Source organism: Ovis aries, chromosome 2, assembly GCF_016772045.2.
Source record: "Ovis aries strain OAR_USU_Benz2616 breed Rambouillet chromosome 2, ARS-UI_Ramb_v3.0, whole genome shotgun sequence".
Taxonomy (NCBI): Eukaryota; Metazoa; Chordata; class Mammalia; order Artiodactyla; family Bovidae; genus Ovis; species Ovis aries.
The window spans coordinates 1,043,378-1,071,010 of NC_056055.1; the positions used below are offsets into that span (position 1 = coordinate 1,043,378).

General features: G+C 52.0%; 1 protein-coding gene across 20 annotated transcripts in view; it reads right to left on the bottom strand.

Moving 5' to 3' along the window:
• Positions 1-27,633, bottom strand: part of MYT1L (myelin transcription factor 1 like) — a 403,728-nt gene that overhangs the window by 147,877 nt on the left and 228,218 nt on the right. For all 20 annotated transcript variants that reach the window (XM_060410777.1, XM_042242758.2, XM_060410779.1 and 17 more), the window contains one exon: positions 21,026-21,168. The gene's annotated coding sequence lies outside the window, so the exon portion shown is untranslated. The remainder of the gene's footprint in view (positions 1-21,025; positions 21,169-27,633) is intronic.

Consider the following 27,633-nt stretch of genomic DNA (forward strand, 5'->3'; position numbering starts at 1 on the left):
GAGGTGTTTTCTCAAGCCCACCAAACCCCGAGTCTTTCTCAGGCAGCACCGGACACATGGTCCTCTTACTGGCCTGGGGGCCCCTTCTTTCTGAGGCTGAAGCAACTCACCGCCTAATTTCCAAGCTGTGCTTTCTATCCCCAAATTGAGACACCCCCAAGATTCTGCTCCTGAGCCTCTCGCCTCACCCTTGGCAATTTCTTTACTGCATGAATTTGACTCTTACCTCTAATTAAACAACACAGAGTTTTACCTCCGAGCCTGCTTTCCCGTCATGCTTCTCCTGAATTCCAAGTGTCTGCTGCATCCCTCAACCCAGAAATCCAGGGGCTCCTCAGACGTATCGCCCAGGTTTGCCCACACCATCCTGACCTTCGCAGTCACTTTCCTTGAGCAGAAAACCACCGTCGACTCTCCACGCCCCTTGGAGTTTCCAGTCAGCTGCGAGGTTTTGCAGTCTTTCGGGCTCAGCTCTGAGGCGACTCCCAAGCTCCCCTCTGGCCTCCCCCTGTCCCTCCTGCAGCCCCCACCCTTCTGGGCTCTGGGCTGCACTGCCTCGGCCCCAGCCACCCCTCAGTCTTAACCATCCTCAGTGCTTTGCTGTTTTCACGACGGGAAAACTTTTAAAAATCTTGTGCAGAAACCCCACCTATAAGATGGCTGGAAATGAGATGACACTCAGGATGAGGTGAGGTGGGACGGGGGGTCTCACTGGCTTTCTCAGTTGAGGCTTAGCAGAGTCTAGCTGAGAAGTCCCTTCCGCTCGGAGTCCTGGGGTGGTCCACCCCAAAACCGACGTGAACGTGGAACCCCCTCATCCGAGGTCTAAGTTCCAACCCCACGGCAGTGCCGCCTACTGAACTGCGGGGTCCTGAAACGTGCTCCCCATCACATTTACCCAGCACGGTGGTTCACACCGAAAAGTGCCCTGTGGAATCTATTGAATTGAAACCACCTTAAAACCCAGCACATGTCAGAGGCATCCAGTCTGCTTTCTACATAAAAGGAGGCACAGATAACTGGGAAGATCAGCAGCGTGATTTTTCTCATCAAGGGGAACAGACTGGGGGAATTTTGAGATCTCTTGAGAACAGCCATTGGATTGTTTTCAACGGGTGTATAAATATGCAGCAGCCGGCAGAGCTGGCAGCTCTGGGGGCTCCCGGTGGGCTGGCCTGTGAGGACTGACAGCCGTCTGACTCACCTGCGGCCGCCACGGGGCAGGAGCATCCATTTACATACAGCATTCCTGTCACCCAGCTCCCAAACCTGCATATGGGATAGGTTTTTTAAACAAGGTAGTGTGACCTATGGCAATTATATTCAAACCTGATATTCAGAGCAAGATACAAGAAGCAGAACACAAATCTAAACCAATCAATTACGTGCCTGATTAGGACAAAGACAGGCAGAGCCTCAGGGAGAGATGGAGAAGCCTGCAGCTGGGTGAGGGCATGTCTTCTCACACCTGGGGCTTTAAAAGAGGGGCAGTGCCCAGCGCCTCGTACTTAGACCTCACTGGGCACCGCAGCGGGCACCGCAGCGAGCTGGGTTCTGCATTAGGGTTTAACGTCTGATTTCCAGTTTTGCTGATAGAACAAAACCAGGCCAGCTCCAGTGTCCCGTCCCCACCGCACGTGACCTTTGTCAGTCTGAACCAGCCTTTCTCCAGGTGCCCTGTGGGTGACAGTCAGATCACGTCCGTGTCCTCTGCTGTCCACCTGACCAGGTCAGAGGAGGGTTGGGTGGGTTTCTGGGGGCCGTGCTGATCTCGGACCTCGTGTCCCACTTGCCCTGGGGGAGGGGTGGCCGGAGGGGCTGGGAGGACAGCATTAGGAAGGGCTGGAGGAGCAGGTGCACGTGAGCTCCTGGGCGACCCCAGGCGCTGATTTCCCACCGCCCTCCAAAAGCGCTGGCCTCACTGAAATTGCAGTTTCTCGCTGGACTGCTGTGGCTGCTTTCAGAGGTCCGTCTTCTGGCACTGGGTCAGGGGCCACGGTTGGCCATCGCCGATCACGGAGGTCAGCCTTCCTGACCCAAGGCTGAGAGGTGGGGGGACCCCTGGGTTCCGTGGTGGCCTCCGTGTCAGCCCTGCTGCTGCAGAGGGGGAGGCGCTGGCTGTCCCCTGCCCCCCACACGGCCACCCCCAGAGGAGAGGTGCACATGCCCGCCCGCGCGGCTGCTGGCAGAGCCCTGGGGGTGGCCGCTGAGGAAGCCAGCACCCCCGCTCCCCGAGGAAGGGCAGAGTCAGCCCTCGTGGGTGTGCTCTCGAAGGGTGAGTGGTTTTCACTGAGCAGGAAGGGTCAAGCCACGAGCAAAGGAAACAGGGGCCCCAGAGGGAGGGGTCATGCAGGAAATCCACACACAGGCAAGCTTGCCTCAGCGTCACCAGGGAGCGGCCAGAAACCTGGTTGGGAAGGACAGAAGCTCCCTGACAGCTGGCCGAACACGCTGATAAGAGGGCCTGCTAAGTAGGCTTCCGCAAACTACGTCAGCTTATTCAGCGGTACTGCTAGCATCACAGGATAGAACGCGGCGGTTGGATACGAGCTGACTATGTTCGCACATCAGGGAGGCAAATTAAGAGAGCAATGTACAGGAGAGATACCATATGATCGCCAGCAACATCCTTCAGAGGCTGGCTCAACGTGGCCAAGCCAGGCAAGGTCCCGTTCACGGTGCGGATGGCCAGGGGAGACGCTGCAGTCACTGTGGAATGGCGCGGCCGGGATGAGAAGCCGTGTCAGTGGCCCAAGGGTCCTGGAAGGGCTTGCATGCAGCCCCGAGACGACTAGTGGTCCATCTAGAGCAGTCTGCAGTCAGGGACCCCTCCTGAGAGCAGAGCGATCAGATGGATTTTTTTTTTTTGAGCAAGAGCCTTTGAACCTCAATTTCCTTATCTGTAAAATGGAAGTTTTTCTGAAAGTCCTTTTCAGCTCTAACATTTTAGAATTTTCGAGAAAGCTTCTAGGTATTCAACAGGTCAGAGTGAAGGACCCTGTTCTAAATGTATCAGAAGGCGAAAGGTGATTTTTGTAAAGATGTGTAATCACCCAAGGCAGTCGTTTCCACTTTAGACTAAAGTGGTGGTAAGCTACGTGAGTGCAGGGCTGGCACACATGACCACGCCCACGTCAGGCTGTGCATGCAGGCACACCCACCCGAGTGTTACAGCTTCACTTCACAGGCTCACCGTGCCTCAACGATGTGTTAGAATTACCTTCCTGTGCATGAGATAATCTAGGTTGTATTTCATTAAAAATAGGTCTAATAAATTATCTTAAAAACTGCCAACTGAAGAATTGCACATAATTTAGAAAATTATTGGCATCTGACAATGTTTGTGTGTCAACATATCCTGACCAAACCCCTGTTTCTAGGTGTAAGACGACACAAAAGTAAATACACAAAGCCACACCACACTTTCCAATTGCTCGTCTAACAGTTATCCATGCTTATTTGCATATTTCATAATTTTTTAAGGTTACTTCTTCCTTCTGAGGCAGGGTACCAAGCACAGACCACCTTCTGGTGGCGTGCAGGTACAGTGTGCGATTCAGAATGTCTTAGAATACCCAGATTCATACTTTGTCTCTAACCTCTGATCCTCACCTATTACGTGCTCACTCACTCATTCCTGTATCTTCACTCTGTAAATACAAACTGCAGGCCTACTGTCTGCCGGCTGTTGTTCTTAAGGCTAGAGATTCATGTCAAGGAATAAGAGACAGCGATTGGCCTAACTATAATTTAAACAGATACTAACCAGTTTAAGATATTTCCTTCTTAGCTTTGTTAGAAAGGCATTTGTAAGCTGAATGTGTATCCTTAGAAATTACGCAGGAGTTACAGATGTTGATTTCTTCAAAAGTACATTGAGGCGAAAGATCACGACTGTGTAATAAGGCCCCTGAAGGTACAGCGAAAGGCAATGGGAAACGACGAAGAAGTCTGAGCCAACAGGATCTGTGCATCGCTTTAGTTACGAAGCAGTCTGTGTGCATCGCTTTAGCTACACGTTTCAGCGGCCTTAAGCTATGTCTCTGTTTTGACTGCTACGCAGAGTGACCATACAGTTCAGTGCTGATGGGCACCTGGCCCAAATGTCTTCACTTTTCAAAGTTAAATCAGATTTGTAAAATCTACATTAAGCTCTGATGAAAGCACTGGCCTCCAGGGTCTCATGTGGTGAGGATGCAGCTATCCTCACTGTTTCGGTTACGTGTCGAGTATTTCCTGACTTCCCTGCTGGCTCAGTGGGTAAGAATCTCCTGTCATGCAGAAGGCACAGGAGACTTGGGTTCAATCCCTGGATGAGGAAGATCCCCTGGAAGAGGGAACAGCAATCCAGTCCAGTATCCTTGCATGGAGAATCCCAAGGACAGAGGAGCCTGGTGGGCTACAGTCCATGGGGTCGCAAAGGGTCAGACACGACTGAGCGATTAACTTTCACTTTCATGTTCTAACAGAAATGACAGGGACTGGGGGTCTCGGGATAAAGACGCCTCTCTGTCCTGGCTGCTCTGTCTGGCATCCAGACATTCTGGAAGACGCAGAGACTTGAACAGCTCACCAAGCCCTGGTGGGGGGTGTGTGCACTCTGGACGCCCCGAGGCGGGGCCCAGTGAGGACCCCCTCCCTGACTCAGTGTCCCATTCGAACTTCTGTTCACAGTCACGTTGCGGTGAGGAGGGCTCAATCCTGACAGATAACCACACCGGCTCCTTTAGGACCCGAGCAGGGAGCGCTCACAGGTGGGCGCTGGGAGGGCTGGTCAGGACTCTAAGAGCCTGCGGGCGAGCTGTTCAGCTCCTCTCATCTTAAAAACAAGATAGAGGGTTAAAACTTGCTACGTTCTCTTACAGCCATTTCTAAAAGTCTGACAAACACTGAGCGGAAATTCACTCAAAAAAGAATGTCATTATCAACAGGATTCAGACGCCCAGACACAGGACATACCCCGAACGTGACGTCGGACTCAAGGCTTCCTGGGTCGGCCTGGAGCCCCCAGCTCCCACCCTGTCCTTTCTCCCCAACGCCTTCTGCACCCAGGGAGCCGATTCTGTCCACACACCTGTTCACGTCGGAAACAGGGTCACCGTCCATTCCTCCCTTCCCGTCGAGTCCGCGTATCAACAGTCTGCACAGCTCTGCCTCCCAAACACCTCTCACGTCAAGGGCGTGACTTGAAGAGTGGTCTTAGCCGAGAGGAGACTCCCACGCGCACGAGTGGCCGGCCAGCCTTCTTCCCAGGACCTGGATGCCTGCCAACCTCCCCAGATCCCCCCCTGCCCTCCCGGGTTCCCAGGGGCCTCTCAGGTGGCCGGGCTCCGCCTGCCGTGCGGTCAGGGGCCGTATTCACCCATCTGTGCTCCCGTGAGAGTCTCGCTGTTGGTCCTGCCACCGGCTACATCTCCCCCTCTTTGATTCGTCTGCCGCGGCCTCAGTCACAGGCCGGCCACGTGTACACCCTGGCAACCTTCACAATGGCGTCCAAGCTCCAACATGCCTGCAGGGTCATTCGTGAGGCGGCCCAGCTCCCCCTCAGATCCACCTGCTTTGAAGGACCTGCCAGCTCTCCGGGACCCTTCACCGTCCCTGCCCTCCCTTCCCTGACCCCGTCTTAGTCCTGGGGGATCCAGCAGAGAATGGACCCAGCACAAAGGCGGGGGTAATGAGGCTCGGGTAGCCCCCCGCCCCCCGGGAATAAGGCAGGGTCAGGAAAGAGAGGGTGGGGACAGCCAGGCGTCCTGTATCGCCGCCAAGCATCCTGCGCTGAGCCGCCCGCCGCCCGCCACGCGCGGCCACTTCAGGACCTTCCGCTCTGTGTGCGGTCCATCCCCACGGTCCCGGCCTGCCTGGCCGGCGGCCAGGGAATGCTTGTCGAGAGGACAGCGTTTCACTGAGTGCTTGTCCCGCTCTCAGCACCACTGGGGACTCTGTGTTCACGAGTCTCTCAAATACTGTGGCATTCAGTCCTCCCAGCATCATAGGGACATCTGAGGAAAATCCGCGTATGACCTTTACTTGTTTATGGACAAACTGCTGGTTCCATACGCTAGTCAGTCAGTGGATTGACTTACTACTGTTGTGAAACTGGCAGTTTAGCCTCTGAAGGACGATTCAAAGCTGATCCTGCGGATGGGGCAAACATGGTTCACTGAGGATGAGCTTGGTTGTCGCTGAGGAATAGTCGGGACTTTGGACCCAACGTGTGTGTGAGTGTGCGAGTGTGTGCAGGCGTGTGAGTCAAAGTGTGAGTGTGAGGGTGTGCGTGAACCTCTGCAGGACGAGCTGGTCGCTCCAGGCAGTGGCAGCGTTTCGGGCTCACCGTGTTTGCCCAGGTTTCCGGGTTGGTTTGGCCTCACCAGGCTCTGCGTTTGGGGACCAGGGCCCGCCTGCAGGGTGACCTTCACTTCACCTGCCTCCGCTGGACTCCTGCGGAAGGAGCGGAAGTCCGTGTGCATCTGACACCCACACCTACACACACCTGGTCCATCCAGCAAGTCCTTGTGAACGAATGTCCCCTGGGCACAGGGGCCGGGGCGATTGGAGGGGAGGGGCCAGGAGAGGAGCCCGCAGAGGACCCTTCCCCACTCGATTCCACACAGCCTCTGCAGTCAGAGGGCCCAGGGAAGCGGCTGATGGTCTGGGACATCGTCCTGCCCAGAAGTGAGCCAGGCACTTATAATGTGCAGCTGTGTGCATCCAGGTCAGAAAATCAATTGCAAATGAATTTTTTATTCACATTTTCAAGTTCTGGAAGGAACTTGAAACATGCATGGCCTTTTAAATCAATTAACCTCTTCTCAAACAGCTTATAAAAATTGTGATAGTTATTTGAGAAAAATACTGATGCTTTATTTTCTGTCAATTTCTAAAGAGTGAGGGGCAGATCATGGGATGGGGTAGTTATTTGCAACTCTGAAGTAAAATTTTTTCCTATTAGATGTAAATATCTTCTATTTCACTTATTATTCTATCAATTTCAGGTCAACACTACTCAATGATCGGCTAACTTTTTTATTGCATTTGTTCAGTCACTAATGCCAACAACATTGGCATGAAACATATGTGCTATGAAACAGGAAGAGCTGGGGACAAATGAGACAAAAGGGAAAACAGGGTGAGTCGTCATGAAGAACACAGTTTTGATGGTTTCACCTTCTCTGGAAGGACATGTTTGCTTGTAAAAATGCACTTATCTAAAAATCCAAAGGACCTGGGGCTCACTCTACAAAAATCTCACGTGGTAAGCGAGCGTGAAAACACACCGCCGTTGTGCTCCTAGTTTTGCTGCTGGTAACTCGTTCTTTTTAATTCAGTTAAAGCTTTGAGTAAAGGCAGGACTTGAGACGTGCGTGGGTTTCCTGGTGTGTGGCTGGTGGCTGCTGGTGAAGACAACGCCTCTGCCGCCTGGCTTCCTCGGGGACACCTGCCCACCCCGCCCAGGGTCCCCTGTGGGGCAGGCCCACCTTGGGGCTTCACGCTGGGATGGCGGGGAGCATCTGCTCTGCTCATGAGCTGAATGGGAGTCACTGCTGGATCATGCTTCGGTGAGTCTCAGTTTCACAAAGACGTCCGTCGTCTTTTACCAAACGTTTCCTCCAGCATACGGGAGTCTTCTCGGTCTGGGGAAGGGGATTGGGGGCGGGACACTGCACCCCCATAGCAGGAGCACATAGTGTGTTGCCGTGGAACTGTTCCCCTGCTTCCCGGAGGGGTGCGTCCCTGTGGCAGGCTGGCGGGCTGTTGGAGGAGGGCGGGGTTCCAGGGACCTGCGTCCCGCAGCCAAAGCAGGTGGTGTCAGGGACTCGTCAGCCGCTGGTCCAGCCAACATCTTTCTCAACAACAGTGCTCCCACTGAAGCCCTCGTATGTGGTTGCTTAGAACCTGACGGTCTCAACAGGAGGAAAGTTCTTGCCTTCTGCTGAGATTTCAGGGTGCAAGGACTGCATTTAAGTTCCTGTAAGGAACCCGTTTCATGCAGCCGCGCTTCATCCCTTTAGCTCTGTTACCAAACATCCAGGGTGTCCGAGGTGGCCCAGTGGTAAAGAACCCGCCTGCCATGTGGGAGACCTGGGTTCAGTCCCTGGGCTGGGAAGACCACCTGGAGAAGGGAACGTCTACCCACTCCAGTATTCTGGCCTGGAGACTTCCGTGGACTGTAGAGTCCATGGAGTTAGTTGTGAAGAGTCAGACACGACCGAGCGACTTTCACTTTTGCTTATGTTAACTTGAACTGCGGACTTTGTCTTCAAGGCAGCTGCACGGCCTCTGAAGGACAGGTGTAGGCTCTGAAGGACGCGTGAAGGACAGACGAGGTGAGTGAGCGGTGTGACTCCCGTGACACTTTCCCGAGTCGTCAGCTGACTCAGTGCCCAGAGTCACAAGGTTACACATCGCACGCTTACTCACACGGCCCCTGTACCTTCTTAGGAGCTCAGCTCTAGCGCATGAGCTAGAGTTGGTGCAAGATCACCACGGTCATTCGGTGAGACCGCTTGCGCTTTCCTCACCCGTAATCACCGTTGGGGGAAGCGGGCTTCTCAGGCCCCCGTCCGCTCTGCCCTTCCGACCTCACCTGCCAGCGGCCCCGAGGTCAGCACCACCCTCCAGGTTCTCGGGTGACCCTCCCTCAGCCTCTAAGCCTCACAGACCGGCCACTGTCCCCCTCCTGCCTCATTCTGGAAATCAGCCCAGCGGCAGCCTCTGGAGCTCAAAGCCAGGCGACTGGGCGTCCTGGGTGCTTCCCACCACCAGGCTCCGCCCCCTGCAGCCCCTTGCCTGGCAGCCTGCCCTCCACCTCCCTGCACCCTCCAGCCCCGTCTCAGGTGACCTGACATCACCGACACCCTGCTGGTGACTCAAGCTCTCCATCCCTCCTTCTCCATCACCCCTGACCCTCCCTACACGCGGATCCTCCTCCCCTCCAGCCCAGGAATGGCCTGGCCTCGCCTCATCATGTATGACTGTGAGAGCTGGACCGTAATAAAGCTGAGCGCTGAAGAATTGATGCTTTTGAACTGTAGTGCTAGAGAAGACTCTTGAGAGCCCCTTGGACTGCAAGGGGATCCAACCAGTCCATTCTGAAGGAGATCAGCCCTGGGATTTCTTTGGAAGGACTGATGCTAAAGCTGAAGCTCCAGTACTTTGGCCACCTCATGCGAAGGACTGACTCATCAGAAAAGACCCTGATGCTAGGAAAGATTGTGGGCAGGAGGGGAAGGGGACGACAGAGGATGAGATGGCTGGATGGCATCACTGACTTGATGGACATGGGTTTGGGTGGACTCCGGGAGATGGTGATGGACCGGGAGGCCTGGCGTGCTGCAGTCCATGGGGTCACAAAGAGTCGGACATGACTGAGTGACTGAGCTGAAGTGAACACCTCATCAGTGAGACAGAAACGGCCCCATACAGCGGCCCCGCCCCCCGGTTCTGCGCCCTACCTGCCCCCCGCCTTGCAGCTGCGCCTGCCGGGCTGCTTCTGGTCCCTCACGGCTGCTCTCCGTCTGCAGTGGAGCCCTGTGCCCTCCTGTCAGGAGACCCCCACCGCAGGTGGCCTCCTTTCCTGCCCTGCCCCTCTCTCCTTTGCACCTGTCTTCCGTAAAATCGAGCTCAGTGAGCACAGGGGTTTGCTCTGCTCTCCATGGGGTCCTTGGCATCTTGGGGTGCCCATCCCTTCAGGGGTGCCCAGTAATAAATGTTAGATAAGTGAATAAATAGCTGTGGACACACAAAAGGTATCCAGTTATCCACACATTGGTACAAATGAACATCAATTTACAAGTAATCTCCAGGGAAGATGAGGTCACAGTTTGACTGAAGGGTAGTTTGATCGGACACATGGGAATAGGGGCACGGGACTAGGCAGGAAGACATGATTTTTACCATTTTGGTTCACAGAGAAGGATTCCATTAAACAGATTTTTTTTCCCTAGAAAATGAATGAATGAAGAAAAAGCCCAGCCAGGTACTTTTCCTGCGCTATTAGCCTAACTAACTGAAGTATTGGTTTCCCGGATGAAGGCTTTAAACTTACTATTTTGTTATCTCTCTTTCCTGTTGCTGTTTAGTTGTGACCCCGTGCACTGCGGCTGGCCAGGCCCCTCTGTCCATGGGGTCTCCCAGGCAAGTGCACTGGAGTGGGCTTCCGGTTTCTCCTCCAGGGCATCTTCCTGACCCAGGGACCAAGCCCACGTGGCCTGCCTTGCAGGTGGGCTCTTTACCACTGAGCCAATCTTCTTTCAATCTGTCTGTCTCACCCACATATGTGTTGCTTTTGTGCCTTAACGTGTTACACATTTACATACAATGAACAGATAAAGAAAACAGTAAGACAATGTCTGCTGTTAATATCTGTGTGTAAATCGTGCACAATTAAAGTTATAAAGAAAAAGTTTCTTTGTAATTTAAAGCCACCATACTTGCGACTCACCATCAGAATTAGATGGACCTGAAGTTAATTTTTGTCAGCAGCTACATATGCAAGTGTTTAAATACAAATAAAGAGAGCTACATAATGTTAAAACTCCCCCCAGGAATCTCCCACCTCACACAGCAGGATGCGCAGCTGGCTGTGAATATGATGGGAACCAGCACATGATCAAGACGGTAACAGAAAACACCCGACGGGCTTTGAGAAGTGCCAGTCTCCCGCCCAGACGCAGGGTGGAATCAAGCCTGTGTCTGTCAGTTCAGATGTCCTCTTGCCTTCATTTTGTAAAGGGACTCAGGATTTAACAGACCTGAAGGCAAGGACGGTGACTGAGCGACAGGGACCAGTCTAGTCTCCCTACCTCCAAACCCAAGCCTGGCTGCAGGGATGGGCTGGCTCTTTAAACAGGACTGAGATCCACAGTCTCTTTAAAAATAACTCAGTTCACAACAAGGACTCGGTGTCCCTCTCCCTCCCCCACCTCTATTTTGGGACGCCAGCCCTGTTATCACGGAGCAGAATGACATTCACAGCAGGTACCACTGACACACGGAAATTTGTTGGCTCAGTGGCACTAATTGGGTATCTGTACTTGGGAGGATGATGGCGCAAGGGGGAGGTGTTTAAACCTGTGAGTTCAGAACCCCGTTTAGGGTCCATTTCCATGTAAATGAAGAGCACCCACAGCTTCTGTGCAAGGCACTTGGTAAGACATCCAAGCCAGCCCCAGACTACAGGGAGAAGCCTTGAGCAAGGAAACTGATACAGCAGAAAACCGTTTCTCCCTCACCTTCTGCATGCAAGATTTATGCAAGAAACTCCCATTAGCACTAATGAGACTTATGCATGTAAATCTCCCATGAAACGACAGGGGATTAGCCCCATCCATCACCGTGCAGACGTGGCTTCCAGGGAGGCTTCGAGCAGACAGACCGCCTCCCCTTGAAGTGCTGAGGCAGCAGAGCTCAGCGAGGCCTGGGGAGGAGGGGTCCCCACGGAGCCACAAGGCGAGGGGTGGGGGGCGGAGAGGCTGATCAGCAGGAGCGGGCAGGATTCAGAGATCGCAGGCAGAGCGCCCTCCTGCTCATGACACCCCACAAGCACAACGAGACTGGTGACCCGCCGTGCACAGATGGGTTCTCTGCCCGTCACAGTTTCACACTTTCTCTCAGGAGGACAAACGACGAATTCCCAGCAACCAACTGTCCCCAGCGTCCTGGCAGGCTCTGCACACGCCGGGAAGACCTGTTGCCTTTTTCCCGGCATCGCTGCTGGTGGAGATTCCGTCTCCGCCAGGCTCCCGGGTGGAAGGGCTGTCTGATCCCTGGGATGCCTCTCCTCTCCCCCGAGTGTCCCTCTGCCCACTCCTTTCCCACGGATCTGCCCTGGGTCCCCTCTGCTGGCCTTGCGGGATGTCTGTCCTGCATTGGGCCTCTGCGGGCTCTCCACGAACACTCGGTGGATACAAACACGGACGGCGAATTTCAAGGGGGGCAGGATCCTTAGGTATCCCCAGGCCACGATGTGGGAAGAAATTCCTCCCCCAACCCCAGGAGCCTTGTCTGTCCTCCCGCCTCCTCCAACACCAATAAGCTTCTGTGTAGAAACACGCCTTCAAAGTGTACACACAGCGACACTCATGGGCTTTGCGCCCTGTGAGTTTTCATTTCACAACACATGCTGGGCTGCAGTTTATACAGTCTCCTGCCTTCAAAACTAATTCTTAGCATTCCCTTGCAGGAATACAGGAAATTCCTTCAAGCAGTCTTTGTGGACAAATGGTTGTGTACAAAATCCGGCTCTTGCAAACAAGCCTACGATGTGTAATGAAAAATAGCCAAGTCTTCTAAAATGCTAACTAGGTGACAAAGCCATTAGATTCATCCAGTCCTGCCCGCCAGGCTCTAAGGTAAATGCGTGCAGTCACACCTGACGTCCAGAGGGAGACGGAGACTCGAGGGACCGTAGCTTGTCCAAAGTCAAGCTTGGATGTGGATCCCGCAGGCGCTGCCCCACTGCAGCGTCACACAGACGGCGTCTCACACGCACACACATGCAGCTCCTGAGCGTGTCTGTGCACCAAGTCCACAGACGTGGAAGAGCTAACACGGAGGCAAGGTCCTTGCTAAGCTTCGCTGATGTTGCTCCTGTCTGTAACCCACGCTCCTCAGCGCTGCTGGAGCAAGGCTGGTGGGTGCGATGCCAAGACCCTGCGACTCTGTCACGTGGACGATACTCATGAAGCTGAACACCTTTTCCAATGGAAAAGCCACTTGCACCTTCCCTGGAATAGCTTCCCATACCCTTCCCAGGTGTAGCTAACAATTGTCACACTTAATGTGCTGGTAGGTCACCGTCTGCCTGCTCCTGCTCGGCTCTAACGGGTCTGTTCCTTGTCTGTTTATTACTGCAACCTTGAAACAAGGCATGCGCTACAATTTCCATCTTTTGAAGGTAGTTTTGACCAGGGAAGATTCATTCATTCAACTTGTATACTATCTGTGTTTAAATTTAACACTGCTTTCAAGACTGGAATGCCTTCTTCACTATGCTTCGGCAACTGTCTGTTAATTCCCACCCGTGAATTCTACATTGGATTTAAGTTGTGCATGAAAGCCACCCATGTGATAAGGGCTAACATGATTTTTATTCTGGTCAAATGAGAACATATCCACGAGGCGAAAGAAAATGATACAAGAGAGGACAGTTGTATTTCCTCCCCCAAAGAAAAACTACATAAACCTCCAGTGGCCATTCTAGAAACTTCTCTGGGATGCAGCTACTTGAAAATCCCCTTCTAGGCATGAGAAGGAAGTGGGACACCACTCAGCTTTACTTCTTCAGCACCCGCTACACAGGCTTAGGCTCCTACATCGAGCTGCAATGTCCATTGTCTGGCAGGAAATTTTAAAGCTCGGCATATTACTTCTTTATGGAAGCATAAATTCCACAAACTCCATAGAGAGGGGACTGTTGACATTAGCAGACTCAGAGGTTTAATGATAAAACCTCTTCCATGGAAGATGTTGCCAGTTATTTAAGCAGAATGTGTCTCTCCAAACACACAAACGATGGTAGAGCTTTATAAATAAAATGGCGAACAAACGTTGAGACCCAAGGAGAGGGTGTGAACTGTTGTTAGGGAGGAAATATGAAGGTTAAAACAAGGTCTGCGTTTAGCTTTGACCAGCGCCACACAGGGCCCCAGCGAGGCCTCGGGATGCACGTGTCTCACCCGTGGCGGACTTTCACTCTCCCGCGGGTGTGTGCAGCCCCTGACGGGAGAGGGGCGCCCCCAGCACCCTGGGGTGTGGCAGACGCGGACCCCGAGCGCGTGGAGGGCACAGCCATGCAGTACGTGCTGCACCCGCTCTGGGGGCGCTTCTGCTCTTGGGGTGTTTCTGGAATTTTATAACATGCAGTCTGATGTTCAGAACTCCTGGGGCGGGGAGCCCCTGGGTCCCTTCCACCCGCTGCCCCTGCAGACGGCTCCGGGCGGCCCTGTGAGGTCGGGGCTCCCTGGACACCTCTGGCTTCTGAGGCTTCCCGGGTTCAGCGCGGGGGAAATGGGAGGCAGGGCATCCCGACTCTGCAGCTTGGTGTGGAAAAGCATGCCACCCTGAAGTGCTCACAGGCCTGCGGGAGGTCAGGAGGCGCGCGAGGTCACGGCCGCGGGTCAGGAGCCGACCTCGCTCCGGGCAGCGGGACGGCCGTGGAGCCCGGGCACGCTCCCTGGGTGACCCTGGGCCTGCAGGGGGACTCGGGGCCCCCGTCACCCCCACCCGCGCGGCCTCGCCTGCTCCCCACTCCAGCTCCAAGCAAATGCCCATGGCCAAAGGCGGCTCCTCTCTGCTGGGAGGAGAGGACTGTCAGATCAGACGCTCCCGTCGCAGTCCGGGGTGGGGGAGCGATTAGTCACTTCGCCGCTGCTTTTCAAGACAGCGGTGGCCCTGGACTCTGAGACAAGTTACGAGAAAGCAGAGTTCCACCATCACCCAAATTTCAGAAAAAAACAAAGCCCTTTTCTTTCTTTTTCACTATCTGTAGTACCTTATAACATCACGCTTAATAAATATTTTTATAATGGCAGATATAAGAGGTATAAAGATGATTTAAGCAATACTGACGAACCACTATGAAAATGATCAAAAAGCATTATGTGGTGAATTAGGGATGATCTTGAGACGAATCACAACGGGAAATTATTGGGCTGCCTTCTGGGAAGGGTGCACAAAAGCAGTGAACTCTGAGTGTTGTTAACAGCATCGCCCTGTTAGGTAAAACTGTGTGATTTAGCGGCAACCTAGCAGTTTTACAAATTCTTGGTGTGCAAGCTCGTATACACACAATACATGCGCACACAGGTCATATCTGTTGTGAGCACACGCGGAGTAGACACAAGGGTAGTCGTGTGTGGTTTGCACAGGGCTTCAGGGACACGGTGGAAAGGCTAGTCCCAGCTCGTAAGTCGGGAGCCTAATCGCCCACCTAAGCTTGAATCCCATCTGTGCCATTTTCTGTGCAATGCTGGGCCTTTTATTTAATTTTTCTATACATATGTTTCCTCTGATAGAAGTTATGGATAGATGGAAGAGGAGCACAAGGTGTTTCGAGGACTGAATGGGATGTGGTGAGAGGTACTTTGAGAGCAGAGCTTGGTACTTTTGTTCAGCTGCTCAGTCATGTTCAGCTCTTTGCAGCCCCACGGACTGCAGTGCACTAGGCCTCTCTGCCCTTCTTATCTCTCTGTTTGCTCACACTCACGTCCATCGAGTCAGTGATGCCACCCAACCATCTCATCCTCTGTCGTCCCCTTCTCCTGCCTTCAGTCTTTCCCAGCATCAGGGTCTTTTCCAATGAATCAGTTTGCCTCAGGTGGACAAAGTATTGGAGCTTCAGTTTCAGCATCAGTCCTTCCAACGAATATTCAAGACTGATTTCCTTTAGGATGGACTGGTTTGATCTCCTTGCTGTCCAAGGGACTCTCAAGAGTCTTTTCCAACACCACAGTTCAAAAGCTTCAATTCTTTGGCACTCAGCCTTCTTTATGGTCCAACTCTCACATCCACACATGACTACTGGAAAAGTCATAGTTTTAACTAGATGGACCTTTAAAATTTGGCAAAATGCCTCTGCTTTTTAATATGCTGTCTAGGTTTTTCACAGCTTTTCTTCCAAGGAACAAGTGTCTTTTAATTCCATGGCTGCAGTCACCATCCACAGGGATTTTGGAGCCCAAGAAACTAGTCTCTCACTGTTTCCATTGTTTCCCCATCTATTTGCCATGAAGTGATGGGACTGGATGCCATGATCTTAGTTTTCTGAATGTTGAGCTTTAAGTCAGCATATTCTCTCTCCTGTTTCACCTTCATCAAGAGGCTCTTTAGTTTTTCTTAGGTTTCTGCACTGGGCTGGTATCATTAGGGCAGAGTTTGGTACTAGCAGATACTTAAGGAACACGGGCTTTCCCAGGGGGCTCAGTGGGAATACTGAGAATACTCCTGCTAATGCAGGAGATGCGGTTTCCATTCCTGGGTTGGGAAGATCCCCTGGAGGAGGAAGAACGAGGGTCCTGCCCACATCCAGAGGAGCCCCGTTTCCACCTCGTAGCTCGAGATGGACAGAGAAACCTGGCAGGCTTCAGTCCATGGGGTTGCAAAGAGCCGGACACGACTGGGCGTGCATACACACAATGAGCCCTCAGCACTCATCACCAGCGTCTGCAGTCCGCAGTATTGCCATGGGCTCCGCTCCACTCGATCTAGCCCTTTATCCCTATTTCACAGAAAAAGAAAGTAAGACTTTGAAGGGATTTTTCCCAGAGGAATACAAATGTTAATCGGCAGGGCTAGGACGAAACTAACAGCATTTGTCAGCTGTTTTAAAGAAATCTGCTTCAAAGGGTCAGAGAGCAGAGATATATGAAGCCAGAGCTATTCCAGCAGATTCCTCCTTCTGGATGAACGGTGCACTTTTCTTTAAAGTAGGCACCATTCGGAACACAACTCATGCAGTTTTTTGGGGGGAAGCAGATATTGATTTCATTTTGAGTGACATCTTTAGTGTGGACGTTGGCTGGGAGTGTGATCTCCTCCTTGGGCCCAGGCTCAGAGGAGACTCGGTTTCTTGGAGCAGCAGCTGCGGGCAGCCACAGGTGCCCAGCTCGCAGCCGTGGTGGCTAACTGGGTCACACGGATGGAAAATGCCTCAGATTTAAGCCTTGTGCAGTGCTTTCTCACTTTCACTTCTCCCGTGAGAGCAAGCCCCGGAGTCCTCTTGACTGCGGGTGCTCAGGGATCTGGGACTGTGGACAGGAAGTAAGTCCATGGGGTACCAGGGGTCACTGCCAGTTGAGCAATGGTGATGGCACCACGGACCCTTAACCTGCACCCTTCTGGCACTGAGCTATAACCTAAAGGGTAGAACCCGGGAAAGCACAGTCCTGGGAATCTATAGCTCCAAGGCGGCAGGCGATAAGAATCTGGATGGCCGACTGTGATCACGCTGGGCGCTGGAGGTGGAAAGGGAGGTGGGCAGAGTGAGAGCAACCAGCCGGCAGCTTCTGGGATGAAGAGCGCTAGATCGGACCATTCTGGAGGCTCCCTCCAAAAGGACCGGGAGATGGAGCCAGCCCGCATTCTCTCCCGCGGGCTGCAGAAGTCACACCCATTTCACCAACACCAAACATAAGCCAGGAGGAATCAGATCATTTGTCCCGACAAGCAGCAGCCTCTGCTGAGCGACTGGCATCCGTTCCTGTCCCTCGACTGCATCTCTGGGTTGCGTTTTCTCCTGCATAGAAGGTTGCTCCCAATTCATACGTCTAACGACTTAACCTTGCAAGACCCAATTCTGGGTCCTCTGCAAAGACATCTTTCCCATCTGTAATCAGAGCGAAGCTCTCTTTTTCATCCTCCTAAATCATCTTCCCCAGGTCTCTGGTTGCCAGGAGAAGTGACCGAGCTCCTCACAGGGGCTGGGAGCAGAGATGACCAGGCTCTGCCCTGCCCCGAAGGAAGGAGCCTCAGGCCTGCTTACTGTGGTCCGCTCCATGGGGACTCTCTGGGGACTGTGACCATGCCTCATTCAGCTTATATCTCCTGAGCCTAGACGGGTTCGTGGCACAAAATAGGTACTCAGCATTGCTGAACCAGCGGGGGACATGTGGTTCATACACAGTCTCCCTGGGCACACGGGAAGAAAGGGTAGTTATGAACAAACCCTTTCTTTTGCGTCCTTGTTTGTCATCTGCTCGACTGCTAACTTCTGAAATACTTTCACTGGGCTTGGAAATAGAGTTGCATTAGTGATTGAAATGGGAAGGCTCCTTGAAATTGGTGATTTGTGTAACATGTAGATCTCTGAACAAGATTCCTTTCTATCCCATCACTGGCCACCCACATCTGGTGTCTGTGTGGTCTTGGCTGCTTATTAACTACAGCTTTTTAGCAGAATCACTTATGGTCTCTAATCTCGCCTTTGCTGAGCTCTGAAGTGGGAAGAATCATCACTCAGACTCGCAGAGTTTGGGAGGAATTTAGTGCTTACCCGGCGCTGATGTACAGGGCAAGGCTCGGTCACTGGTAGGTTTTGTTGCGTCAGAAATGACACAGGAGGGTCATTAACCACACATTCAAATACGCGGCACCTTTCCACACTGTTAGCATTGACTCTGGTCCTGAGTGGTGCCCTATCATACCTAAGTTTTGTATCTTCTAGACTAACTATGAATAAACAGCCAGAAAGCTTACCTGATGGAAGAGGCCAGGTGGGATCTTCCATGACATTGGTGGTTTTCTGCTAAGGAACTACTGATGTCAAAATTCTGAGTTTTAAGAACTTTAACAGAAATCGTCTCTTCATTCTCAGTGAAGATTTGTGTAAAAGTTTATATTTATCATTCCTGTTTAATTGCTTATTGTTTTCCAGACCAGGATCAGAAGAAAAGAAAAGAAAATCTTATTTTTTTTTAAACTGAAAAAACATGTATTTACAGTAATGTTGCCCGTTCAAATTGGATAGGAAAATTCACTACCATAAAGTATAAAATCCTCTATTTCTGTCTGATTAAGAAACTTGGCCATGCAATTTATATTTTCAAAATAATCCCCATCAAGAGTCTAATGTCACTGTTTTGCAGAAGAAGAAAGGTCCGTCCTACAATTCATATGGGCTCTCCAGGAACCCCCAAATAGGCAACACAGTCTTGAAACAGAAGAACAAATTAGGAAGCTTCATATTTCCTGATTTCAAAACTTGCTACAAACTCACAGCAGTCAAAACAGAGCGGCACGGGCAAAAAGGCACCAACAGGCAGGGAGCAGGAGAGGCAGCCCGCAAATGAGCCCTCGACACGCGGCCCAGCGACTCTCGACAAGGGTGGCAAGGACACTCAAGGGGAAAGGGCCGTCTTTTCAACAAATGGTGCTGGGAAACCGGATATTTACATGCAGAAGAATGACATTGGACCCTTACCTTACCCCATATACAAAAAGTCGCTCCATATGGATTAAAACTCAGAACCGCACATAGGAGCTAAAGCTATACAACTCTGAACAGAAAATATATAGGAAAATCTTCACGATGTTAGACTTGGCAATGGTTTCTTGGATATGAGACCAAAAATCACAGAACAGAAGAAGGATAAATTGGACTGTGTTAGAATTAAAAGCCTTTCGCTGTCAAAGGACACTGCCAACCAAATGCAAGGCAAACTGCAGAGTGGAAAAAAGATATTTACAAACCATTTATCTAATAAGGGCTTAATATCCAGAATATATACATGACTCTTATGACTCAGTGACAACAACAAAGCTATCTGATTCAGGCAGGAAGCTTCCGTGGACATTTACCCACAGAAGACACACAAGTGGCCAATGAGTGCGTGAAAAGACCCTCAACCTTTCTATCATCAGGAAAACGTAAGTCAATCACAGTAAGATGCCACTTCACACCCAGTCACATGGCTGTGACCAAAAACAAACCCACTGAGACACGGCGTTGGTGAGCATGCGGAGAAACCGGAGCCCTCGTGCATGGATGGCGGGAACGTAAGTGCACAGCCATGATGGAAAACAGCATGGAAGCTCCTTAAAAAATTCACATCCGATCAAACAGTCTCACATCTGGGTATACCCATGAGCAGAACTGAAAGCAGAGATTCAAACAAGTATTTGTACACCCACTCAGTCACGTCCGACTCTGCAACCCCGTGGACTGCAGCCTACCAGGCTCCTCCCTCCATGGGATTCTCCAGGCAAGAGTACTGGAGGGGGTTGCCATTTCCTTTTCCAGAGGATCTTCCCAACCCAGGGATCAAACCCAGGTCTCCCACATTCCAGGCAGATGCTTTAACCTCTGAGCCACCAGGGAAGCCCGGGGTTCCACAACCCATTCATTCATTCAGAGCATCATTATTCTTAGCAACGAGAAGGTGGAAGCAACCCAAACGTCCATTTACAGAGAGTGGATGAACCTAATGTGGCCTCTGCCTACCACAGAGTCTTATTCAGTCTTAAAGAAGCAGGGGATTCTGACGCCAGCTCCAATGTCACGCTGTTAAAATAACCAGCCACTAGTGGGCTCCAGTCCCCGGGGTCACAAAGAGTCAGACCCGACTTAGTGACTAAACCAGCACCGAAGGACCGATATTGTATAATTCCGCGGAGGTGAGTGCTTAGCGGAGACAGAGTTTAAATCTGGGGAGATGAACAGGTTCTGGAGACGGGCGGTGAGGGTAGCGCTCAGCTCCGTGGATGTGCTCCACGCTGCTGAACTGCGCACTTAGAGATGGTTCAGGTGGTCAGTTTTACATTCTATGTATTTCACCACAATTTAAAAAAACCCTTAAGGAAGAACATTAGCCATCACTGGGCGTCTCCAAGGCCCTGACTCTCATGGGGCACGGCAGCACCAAGGGAGGCTGACCATCCCTGACCGAAGCGACCTGTGATGACCCCGGACAGTGCACACAGGCCCTCACTAAAGACACGTCTACCGTCCTTAAAGACAGAGTCCCTGAGTAGACTAGCAGTGGAAAGAGAGATCTGATTGCAAAGCAACTCTGTACAAAGGGACTTCCCAGGTAGGGCTAGTGGAAAGAATCCACCTACCAGTGCAGGAGACCCAAAAGACCCGGGTTCGATCCCTGGGCGGGGGAGACCCCCCGGAGGAGGGCATGGCAACCCACTGCAGTATCCTTGCCTGGAGAGTCCCAAGGACAGAGGAGCCTGCCAGGTTATAGTCCGTGGGGTCACACAGAGTCGGCCACAACTGAAGCGACTGAGCAGCCATGCTGTACAAAGAAGCCCCCACACCACCAACAACGGCCGAACAGACCTGGTGATCCGGCTGTGAAACTGCTTTCTAGATGATGTTGTAATTACATAAAAAACCATTTGAGTCTCTGTTTAGTAATAGTGATAATTTCTGACGTTGTACTGAGTGTATGAAGGTTAAGGACATTCCACCCTTGATCAAATACAGAATCCTTCGTCACAAACCTGTCTGTGTGCTTTTTCAAGTACGTTAAGGTAATGCGCACATGTCTGCACGTGGAGCCTGGAGTAGGGCGCGGATCCTTACCTTTACGTGGCCCTTGGATCGCCATGCGTCTGTGGACCACCTGGACCCTTCCCCGACGGGCTGCTGTGGACAATGCCAGAGACACAGACTCTTGACTGGACCCGATAACTACATTTTTTCCTCCTCCACGAGGTGCAGTCGGTCTAGAGAAGAAGAGAGGGCAGAAGAGTAAAGTCGATTTCCATAGTGCAGGAAGGTCCCACCTGGGGTCCAGACACCAGGGAGGCTCGCCTTGAGGAGGAGAGGGGACGACAACCAGCTGGTGCACAGACACGCCAGGGCGCTCTGGGGGCACGCCGGGGCGCTCGGGGGGCACGCCAGGAGGCTCCAGGGGCACGCCAGGAGGCTCCAGGGGCACGCCGGGGTGCTCGAGGGGCACGCCGGGATGCTCTGGGGGCACGCCAGGACGGTGTCATGGTGGACTCACTCTCCATCAAGGATTCCTTGTAGGAAAATCTCGTTAGAAAACTAAACTACTTTTGTGATGTCAAGATTACACAAAACTGCAACTGTGCTCTCCTGAAACCAAGTGTAAGAGCTATTTTTGATTGAGTCTGGCAATCGTAAAGCCAGTATGAAGTATTTAGAAGCGAATTAGGGATGCAGAATAATGTGTCTGCGTGTCAACACAGAGCTTCTAGGTCATAGGTTGTCAGATGCGTTTTTACTTTTTTCATCTTCTCCATTCAAAGAACAGTAAATAAGCTATAGTCCTTCCCACAGAAAAGGCTTTACAAGGACATGCTATTTGCTAATGAAAAGGGAAAGCAAGGTACAACCTCTTAAGTATTCATTAAAAAATTTTATTTGTTGTACCTATAAAGCAACAACCAACTGTAGTGTTTAAAATGGCCTTTGTGCATAATCTTCTATGATGAATATTTGCATATGGGCACAGTTATTCTGAAGATGTTCTGAGATGTCACTAAATTGGTTACCAGTGGTTTGAATGGGATTCGAGGCAGTGGTTTTATGAAAATGCATCTTAATTCTCATCATATGAAGAACATCAAAGAAGACAAATTTAAATAAATCTTATAAATCAGCCAACACAAAGCAAAACAATTACGCGATTGAAAAATAAGTGAAAAGGATGATATATTAATGATCAAAGCCACGTCATCTGTTACTTTGCCAACACTTTGCTCAACAATCACGTTTCAGCGAACAGTTTCCACATTTCACTTTCCTGGTAATCCCAGGAAGTCACCGCTGTGGCTCCAAGCATTTCCTAAAGGGCTCAGGCAGCATCACATGGTTCCCCTTCTTTTCAGGGAATCCGTGAGGTTCTACCCTGCAAGGACAAAGCTTACCCTGAGGGGCAGTCAGGAAAAGCGCGATTAGGATCTATGAGACCCTAATCTGTGGACAACGTTCCGTTTGGTGCATGCTCTGTTCTCCACCCTCACATTCAGAAATAAATCGGCGAGTTGAGAAAACATTCTCCTTCCCGTGTAGACACCACCTTGCTGAGGCTTTCTTGGACCCGCTCCTCCAAACAGCACTGAGCCTGCACTTCCACCCTTGTGACAGGCTTCCCTGGTTCCCCCAGGCTCACGGGGAGCTGGGGTTCCCCACAGACATGAGACACCCTGTCCCCTTTTGGAAGACGGACAGAACCTAGGGTGGCTGTCAGCAGGAGACACCACGTCTCCCCTAGAGGGGTCTTCACCCCCCAGTCATGTGTCAGATGTAGATTAAAAACTCATTGACAGATGGATTCCAGGCTAAATGCCCCTGAAGGGTATTTGACGCTTCTGACTAAATGCATTATCTGTTTTGATTTAAGATGACTGAGATGTAAAACAGAAATTTCTTCAAGGCAGAAGCTCAAAAAACAGAATGAAGGCTCCCGAGCCAGTTCTTTGAACAAAATGCGTCTCATTGTGTAAGAAACATCGGAGCACCTGTACGGTGGAGCCCCTCGGGGACACGCGCTCAGAAGACGCCGCCTTCCAGGTGCTCAGGTGCGGGCCAGAGGGCCACGCCCCCGCGGTCCTGCCTGCTCCCGTGCCTGCCGCCCCTGCTGCTTGCGGTGATTTGAGACGGACTCCCCAGGACGAGCTCCCGGAGTGTTTAGTGAGTAGCTTAGTTGCCAAACGCAAATGACGCAAGTAACACTAACAGCAGGGGCGCCTTTGGGCGCTGTCACAGCTCCCCTCACCCACATCGCTCAGATGAGGCTCGGGCTTTCCTTATGGCGCTGTCGTATGCAAGAACTGCACTCTTTTCACTTTCTTTTAAACTACCTGCTTTGAGACAATCGTAGATAATCCACATCCAGCTGAAAGAAGTGGTGCAGAGAGCTGAGCCAGCGATCACACCTGTGCCCAGCCCGCCGTGGGCTCACCCGCCCCGGGCATCCGGGGTGGCGGGCGGTGGTGAGGAAGGGGTTCATGTGGGTGGGGGGATTCCCTTCCCAGGAACACAAATCATTGTCTCATCTTAAAACAGTACATGGTAAAGACGTAATCTGAAGTAGAAACTCAGTTTTAGACCACTGCGTTATAAACGGCTGTATTATAAAATTCATTTTAACTTTATCTTTATTAATATTCATGACCTAAGACAGATTTTGACTTTCTCCATTTAAGACGACAAGGTATTGCTTAGTTTTTACATGAGTCATGTAGTGAATAAAGAGCATTCTTTGTCCCCAGTTCAAGGATGATCGGTAACTTTCTTTTTGGACTGACTATATATTAAGAGATAGACTGAAATTCAGTCACTCATCCTGTCGTGAAAGACAGACATCCATGACCCTTTCTTTGAAATGTTCGCATTTTGGACGGGAGAAAACATTTCCCTGTTTCTTCCTTCCTTCCCTTCCTCCTTTCTTTCTTTTGTTATTTTTAAAACGTGTTTCCTGGTGATGAGGGAGGACCTGGTGATGAGGGAGGACCTGGTGATGAGGGAGGACAGGGTGATGAGGGAGGACAGGGTGATGAGGGAGGACCTGGTGATGAGGGAGGATCTGGTGATGAGGGAGGACCTGGTGATGAGGGAGGACAGGGTGATGAGGGAGGACAGGGTGATGAGAGAGGACAGGGTGATGAGGGAGGACCTGGTGATGAGGGAGGACCTGGTGATGAGGGAGGACAGGGTGATGAGGGAGGACAGGGTGATGAGGGAGGACCTGGTGATGAGGGAGGACCTAGTGATGAGGGAGGACCTGGTGATGAGGGAGGACAGGGTGTTCCAGGCTGGGATCTGGAAGCACTTCTCCATCTGTAACAAATCATAAAAGGGTCACCTTTAGTCTCGTTATGTGTATAAAGTGGTTAGAAAGCTACTGTGATATAATTTTCACTCTCTCTAATTTTTTCTTCCGACCTTTTAAAAAGACCATCAGAGAAACTGTGCCGAGCAGTCTGAGGACTCTGCCCCGTGAGTGTGCCGTGGAGAGCAGGGTGGACCATTCTCTGTGCTGAGCAGTAAGAGGACTCTGCCCCTGTGACCGTGCGTGGACTGCAGCACACCAGGCCTCCCTGTCCATCACCAACTCCTGGAGCTTGCTCAATCTCATGTCCACTGAGTCGGTGATGCCATCCAACCATCTCATCCACTGCCGTCCCCTTCTCCTCCCGCCTTCAATCTTTCTCAGCCTCAGGGTCTTTTCCAAAGAGTCAGTTCTTCACATCAGGTGGCCAAAGCGTTGGAGTTTCAGTTTCAGCATCAATGAATCTTCAGGACTGATCTCCTTTAGGGTGGCCTGGTTGGATCTCTCCACCCAAGGGACTCTCGAGAGCCGTCTTTCCTCCAGTTCGCTGTTGTCTCTTTTCTTTCCGTCTGTTGGCTTGCTCTGGTTTCCTCCCTCTTAGAGGATGTTCTCAGGCGTCTGAGGACCCTTGGTGGTTGCGAGCCGTCTTTCCTCCAGTTCGCTGGTCTCTTTTCCTTTCTGTCTGTTGGCTTGCTCTGGTTTCCTCCTTCTTGGAGGATGTTCTCAGGCGTCTGAGGACCCTCGGCGGTTGCTGGCGTTTACCTGGGCAGCACTGGCGTGTCTCCTGGATGGATGCCCTGCTCACGCTCACATGGGAGATGCACCTGGATCTGGGCTTCTGTGTCACGTGTGTGGTCCGCGTGTGGTGAGTGAGAATCGGACCCTGTGCGCAGGCAGCATGGGCTTTGCGTCCAGCCTTCCACGGCGTGCCTGTGCGCTCTTGGTGAGTTACGGAATTTTTTCTCTGCATCAGTTTCACCATTTGCAAAGGGGTCACCACAGAAGAGCTTATGAACAGTTTATAAAACTTTCAAAAAGTGGCACGTTACTGGATTGTGTCTGCTACACAGTGATAGCTAGAGAAGGGTGTTTTGAACCAGTCAGTTGATAAACAAGCACCTGTCACTGAGGAATCTGCTCGGCAGAAGATTAGGGGGATTGTGAGGGGCTGAATACTCAGCCTCTGCCCTTCCTCTGGGTCCAGCTTTCTGCACAGTGTCCAGCCTCAGCCCCCAAGAGCCCTCTGCTCTGTTCCACCAGAGAGTAAACCTGGAGTTCTCTGCTGGAAGGAAGAGATCTCTGGGGTCTACATGGCTTTTAACCTTTCAACCAACTCACCGGTTAACAGTGCAGCTCCGTGTCACCCCCATGGGGCCTGAACCTGCCGGTCCTGGAGGTGTGAGCGTCCTGGGGAGGGTCAGAGCCCACCCGCCTCCCTGCACCTCCCTCCTCTCCTGTCCCTGCCCTCTAGCCTCAGACGGGTTGCCATCGGCTCCCCTCTGTTCTGTGTCTTTTTTCTAATGCCCACGACTCTTCTGTCATTTTAGTGGGACTTGAGGCGAGAGCAGAAGCCAGTGTTCTTGAATCTGCCATCTTTTACTGAGCACGCAAAGTCTAGCGTCTGTTCATCTCTTTACAGGAAAGCTGCATTCTGGGAGGAGCACAGAGGAAACACAGAAGGTTGTTTTTTTCCAATCCTTTCCTCCAAAAAACAGACATCTAGAACCCATCTTTATTCTGAGCTGACTCTAACTAGATTCGTGTACTGAATACAGGCGTTTATGCCTGTTCAGTTCTGTTCAGTTCAGTTGCTCAGTCCTGTCCGACTCTTTGCGACCCCATGGACTGCAGCACGCCAGGCCTCCCTGTCCATCACCAACTCCCGGAGTTTACTCAGACTCATGTTCATTGAGTTGGTGATGCCATCCAGCCATCTCATCCACTGTCGTCCCCTTCTCCTCCCACTTTCAATCTATCCCAGCATCAGAGTCTTTTCCAAAGAGTCAGTTCTTCGCATCAGGTGGCCAAAGTATTGGAGTTTCAGCTTCAGCATTGGTCCTTCCAATGAACACCCAGAACTGATCTCCTTTAGAATGGACTGGTTGGATCTCCTTGCAGTCCAAGGGACTCTCAAGAGTCTTCTCCAACACCACAGTTCAAAAGCATCAATTCTTCGGCGCTCAGCTTTCTTCACAGTCCAACCCTCACACCCATACATGACCACTGGAAAAACCATAGCCTTGACTAGATGGACCTTTGTTGGCAAAGTCACGTCTCTGCTTTTGAGACCAATGAGTAAAATTTTTTCATTCTGCCTCAATCGTCTGTTGCCACAGTCGTTTCCTCTCGGTTGCATCTCTCCGCCGCCGCGCACCAGCTTTTGCCAGTCCCCTCTCCCTTCCCATCTGATGTCCTCTTTCCACACCTTCCAGGCCCATGTCTGCCAGCTTTCCACATCAGTTCTGCCTTTTGGTGTCGAGGCCTTTCTCTCCACATGCCTCCCCTTCGGGAATGACAGGAGGCTTCCTCCCTCATGGGACTGTGGCCCACTTACATTTGTCTCTAGAACACGGGCAGAAACCAGGCCCTGCAGAGCAAACAGCTGGTACGTGCAAGGCGAGCCCTGTGGCCTCCCGCAGACCCCCAGGCTCCTGTGTCCCCCGCTCTTCTCCGGGGTCTCGTGCAGCAGCGCCCAGAACGCTCTGTCTTCACCTCCCTCAGACCCCCAGGCTCTCATCCAGCCAGCACGCTCTGTCTTCACCTGCCGCGGTGCGGTCGCTTGTCGGGTTCCTGAGCCTAGACTCGGAGACGCAATTCTCCGTTCCCTCCATCGCGTCCGCGAGAAAGACACTGGGAGGGCTTTCCCTTTCCTACCTCCACAGCAATATCTGAGTGGAGAGTCCAGGTGGAGCGACTCTCCCTAGGATGCTGGGACATGTCCCTCCGTTGCCCTCTTCCTCCTGGGGATCGTGGCCGTGTCCTCCCCACCACTGCCCTGACTGCCCCACTTTAGAGGGGCTTCAGAAGTAATGCCCAGGTCCTCCCTCGTCCTCAGCGTCAGGGTTCAGGGAAAGCACATGCTTCCCCGATGACTCACAGCCTCAGCCGTGCTGACTTTTGGTTTTAGGCGGGCTTGCTGCCCTTGTGTCTGGCCGCCCTCTGGAGCACCACCCCTCCCCTCCCCCCAGGAGCACAGATGGAGCTGTGCATCCCGTGGGAAGCGATGGAGCCCTCTCAGGTCTGCGTCTCGGGGAGCCCGAGGAGAGAAAGCTCATGGAAAGGCTGGCGTTGGAGAGAGTCAGGATAAGAAGGATGGCATGCTACTGGCGCGGTGACCCAGACAAACCGGGACCCCAGAAACAGTGATCCCAGATACACTGTGACCTTG